The 5,000-nt window shown below is 42.9% G+C and overlaps 1 protein-coding gene across 2 annotated transcripts in view; it reads left to right on the top strand.

Annotated features, from left to right (window-relative positions):
* Positions 1-4,059: 4,059 nt before the first annotated feature.
* LOC113827642 (uncharacterized) overlaps positions 4,060-5,000 on the top strand; it is a gene marked incomplete at its 3' end in the record, with an annotated part of 5,332 nt that continues 4,391 nt past the window's right edge. The window contains 1 exon segment of one of the 2 annotated variants that reach the window (XM_070119830.1): positions 4,060-4,116. 2 annotated transcript variants of the gene reach the window in all.

Genomic DNA, 5,000 nt, shown 5'->3' on the forward strand with positions numbered 1-5,000 from the left:
GAAAGAAGGAAAGATAAGAAAGAGTAAAAAAAAAGGAAGATATAGTAAGAAGAGAAAACAGAAAACAGGAAACGATAAAAAAAAGTAAAAAGTAAACATAAGAGACAAGACAGAAAAGAAGCAAAAAGTAAAAACCTAAAACATAACTTTAATGAGAAAGAGCGTGGAAAAAGAAAAAAACAGAGAGGGGGCAGGAGAGGAGAGAAGGGGGAGGAGGGAGAGAAGGGTAGAGAGAAGGAGAAAGAAGGGTAGAGAGAGGGAGAGAAGGGTAGAGAGAAGGAAAAAGAAGGGTAGAGAGAGGGAGAGAGGGAGAGAAGGGTAGAGAAAGGTAGAGAAGGATAGAGAGCGGAAGAGAGAGTGAGAGAGTGAGAGAGAGGGAGAGAAGGGTAGAGAAGGGTAGAGAAAGGGAGAAAGAAAGGTAGAGAGAGTGAGAAGGAGTGAGAGAAAAGTAGAGAAGGGTAGAGAGAATGAGAGAGAGGGAGAGAAGGGTAGAGAGAGTGAGAAAGAGTGAGAGAAGGGTAGAGAGAATGAGAGAGAGGGAGAGAAGGGGAGAGAGAGGGAGAGAGAGGGAGAGAGATGCCCAAACTGATCTTGGCGGCAAAGCACATCTTTCAGTTCCCGGAAATAAGGGCCGGGAAGATGCCAGTGAGTGCGTCTTGTCTCCCGGTTCGAAGATCTAAAGCGATGAACGAAAAAAGAGAAAAAAAATGAGGAAGAAGAGGACGAAGAAGAAGGAGAAGAAGAAGAAGGGAAGAATTAAGGAAGAAGAGGACGAAGAAGAAGAAGAAGGAATAGAAAGAGAAAATTAAGGAAGAAGAGGACGAAGAAGAAGGAGAAGAAGAAGAAGGGAAGAATTAAGGAAGAAGAGGACGAAGAAGAAGAAGAAGGAATAGAAAGAGAGAATTAAGGAAGAAGAGGACGGAGAAGAAGAAGAAAGAAAGAAAGAATTAAGGAAGAAGAGAACGAAGAAGAAAGAAAGAAAGAATTAAGGAAGAAGAAGAAAGAAAGAAAGAATTAAGGAAGAAGAGGAATGAAAGAGAGAATTAAGGAAGAAGAAGAAGAAGATAGAAAGAAAGAATTGAGGAAGAAGAGGACGAAGAAGAAGAAGAAGAAAGAAAGAAAGAATTGAGGAAGAAGAGGACGAAGAAGAAGAAGAAGAAAGAAAGAAAGAATTAAGGAAGAAGAAGAAGAAAGAAAGAAAGAAAGAATACAGAAACAAACAAACACCTGTCACGTCTCTTCATATCTAAGGAAATGCGGGAGAATTAAGAAAGATTTAAGTCAGGGTGTAAGATTGGGGTGAATTGTGTAAACAGAGGAGAGGAAAGGGAGATGGAGAGGGAGAGAGTGGGAGAGGGAGAGAAAAGAGACCGAAAGAGGGGGAGAGAGAGTGAGAAGCAAATATATGTGTATATATATATATACATAAGTGTACATCTATCTATCTATCTATCTACCTATCTATATATCTATCTATCTATCTATCTATCTATCTATCTATCTATCTATCTATCTATCTATATATATATATAATATATATATATATATATATATACTATATATATATATATATATATACTATATATATATATAAAGAGAGAGAGAGAGAGAGAGAGAGAGAGAGACGAGAGAGAGAGAGAGAGAGAGAGAGAGAGAGAGAGAGAGAGAGAGAGAGAGAGAGAGATAGACAGACAGACAATCAGAGAAAGATAATGGAGAAGATAGAGACACAGAGAGAAAGAAAGAGAGAGAAAAGGAAAGAAAGTGAGTGAGAGAGAGACAGAGAAAGAAAGAGAAAGAGAGAAAGAATGGGAGAGAGAATGAAAGAGAAAGAAAGAGAGAGAGAAGAAGAAAGCAAGCGAGAGAGAGAGAAAGAAAGCAAGTGAGAGAGAAAGAAAGAGTGAGAGAGAAAGAAAGAAAGAAAGAGAGAGAGAAAGAGAGAAAAGGAAGTCCCGATTTTTAGTCCCTTTAATACAAAACTCCTCTCACTCTGGCCAACAGTGTCACCTTCCCCCCTCCCGGCCCTCCCTCGGCACTCTTACCCTACCCCCCCCCCTCGGCACTCTTACCCTACCCCCCCCTCGGCACTCTTACCCTACCCCCCCCCCGGCACTCTTACCCTACCCCCCCTCGGCACTCTTACCCTACCCCCCCCCTCGGCACTCTTACCCTACCCCCCTCCCCCCCCTCTCACCTCTTCACGCACTGCCAGTTCATTCATTCTGGAGAGTCAGGGCAAAGTGCCAAAACCACTGGGGCTCCTTGCTTACTTTCTGCTTCTTTAACCCCCTCTCTCTCTCTCGCGCTCTCTCTCTCTCTCTCTTGTTCTTTCTCTTGTTTTTCTCTCGTTCTTTCTCTCTCTCTTGCTCTCTTGTTTTCTCTTACCTTCTCTCTCTCTCCCTCCCTCTCTCTCTCTCTCTCTCTCTCTCTCTCTCTCTCTCTCTCTCTCTCTCTCTCTCTCTCTCTCTCTCTCTCTCTCTCTCTCTCTCTCTATCTCTATCTCCATCTCTCTCTTTATCTATCTATATATCAATCTCTCTCTCTATCTATCTATCTAGCTATCTATCTATCTATTCATTTATCTCTATTCCTATCTCTCTCTTTCTTTCTTGTTCTCTTTCTTTCTTTTCATTATCTTTCTTTCTTATTATCATTATTGTTATCAGTACTGTTGTTGTTATTATTATCGTAACCATCACTTTATATTATCATTAACAATATTTACCATTTTTTATATCATTATCACCATCATCATCATCATGATCACCAGTCAACATCATTTTCATTATTACCTTTATAATGATTATTATCACTTTCATCATCATTAAAAATCATCATCTTAGTACAGTACTATTAGTATTAGTGTAAATAGTACCATATCACTCTTTTCCATTAGTCGTACCATCATTATCCTCACTATCATTATTATCGCCATTATCATTATTATTATCGTTATTATTGTTATAATCAATTCCAATCTTTATCATCATTATATTTTTTTTATTATCATCATTATTTTCTTTCGGTGTTTCCATTGCTGTTCCTGCTGTTGCTATGTGTACTATTAATGATGTTTGTTTGTTTTTGCTATTTATCCTTCCTGTTTTCCTTCCTATTACTACCATCTATTTAATCCCTAAAACCACCATCTTCAGCATTACCATTATCATCACCATCGTTATCAATATCATCACTATAACCACCATTAGCTTCCTTACTATCATCGCCAGCACCTTCGTTATCATTTCCATCACCATCATCACCATCATCATCATCAAAATTATCCTACTCATTATCATCATCACCATCATTATCACCATTATCATCACTATCAGCATCATCACCATCACCATCATCATCATCACCATCCTCATTATCATTATCACTATCATCACCATCATTACCATTATCATTAGCAGCATCACTACTACCATCACCATCATCAGCACCATCATCAGCACCATCATCATCACCATCATCCCCATTACCATCACCATCACCATCATCACCACTATCATCACCACCATCATCACCATCATCACCACCATCATCATCACCATCATCACCATCTCAGTCCCCGCCGTCCACTTCCGTGTTGATGGGACCGACGCATCGACCACGTATAGAAATGTAAGAAATGCACCGAAATAAAATACAAGAATAAAGTCAGAATAAATCAATCAAGTTTAAAAGATGAATGAATAAATGAGTGAATAAGATATTATGTCACTAAAGAAAGGAATAAGATATGATGTCATAAAAGAAAGGAATAAGGTATTATGTCACTAAAGAAAGGAATAAGATATTATGTCATTAAAGAAAGGAATAAGATATTATGTCACTAAAGAAAGGAATAACATATCATGTCACTAAAGAAAGGAATAAGATATGTCACTAAAGAAAAGAATAAGATGTCACTAAAGAAATGAATAAGATATTATGACACTAAAGATTTGGGGAAGAGAGGGGAGAGAGAGAGAGAGGGAGGAGGGGAGGGGAAGGGGGAGGGGCGTGAAAGGGGTACGACACGACCCTCCTGTACCTCGGGGTTTAGTGTGGTGTCGCTCTCTCGCTCGTGCACACGTGTCGGACCGAAGTGCTGCGGCGTCGGCCAGAGTAGGGAGGAATCGCACGTGCTCTGAAGGGGGACTATCCGGGGAGTATCCGGGGACTATCCGGGGACTATCCGGGGACTATCCGAGGACTATCCGGGGACTATTCGAGGACTATCCGAGGACTATCCGGGGACTATTCGGGGACTATCCTGGGACTATCCATCCGAGGACTATCCGAGGACTATCCGGGGACTATCCGGGGACGATCCTGGGACTATCCGAGGACTGTTCGGGGACTATCCGGAGACTATCCGAGGACTATCTGGGGACTATCCATCCGGGGACTATCCGGAGACTATCCGGGGACTATCCGGGTCTCTGCTGTGGTGGGGAGAGCGTCGTTTTGGAAGACGGAGAGAGAGGGAGAGAAAGAGGGAGAGGGAGAGTCATGTGGGGGGGGGGGTCGTCTTGTTGTATTATGAAGGACATGCGAGGTCGTAGTTGGTTTCTCGGTTAAGAGGTTCGGGGTTTGTCATTTTGTCTTGTTTTTGAGGGTTGGGGTTCGTGCGCGTCTGCTCGGGGTCGTGAGACAAAGGCTCGAGACGTAAACAAACCCGAAGCAGGTATCCGTATCAATAATCAAAAAGAGAAAGCTGAAAATAACTCGACAGACAGACAGACAGACAGAAGCACCCAGACGGCCAGAGACGTCACGTCACGCCTTCACGTCACCCCCCCAAGACGTAACGACATGCACGCCGCCGACGGCCAGTGTCACACGGAAATCGTTACGGTGCCCCCCTCTATCGACCCCGAGTAACCGTGCCCCGCCCCCCCCCCCCCCGGACCCCCGCCTGTGGCCCGGTGGGGAAGCAACAGCCTCGCCTCACCTGTTGCGTGGTTCGACGCCCCCCCCGACTCGCAGCTCTGGGGAAGGCGGGGATG

The sequence above is a fragment of the Penaeus vannamei genome, unplaced genomic scaffold (genome assembly GCF_042767895.1).
Source record: "Penaeus vannamei isolate JL-2024 unplaced genomic scaffold, ASM4276789v1 unanchor786, whole genome shotgun sequence".
Taxonomy (NCBI): domain Eukaryota; kingdom Metazoa; phylum Arthropoda; class Malacostraca; order Decapoda; family Penaeidae; genus Penaeus; species Penaeus vannamei.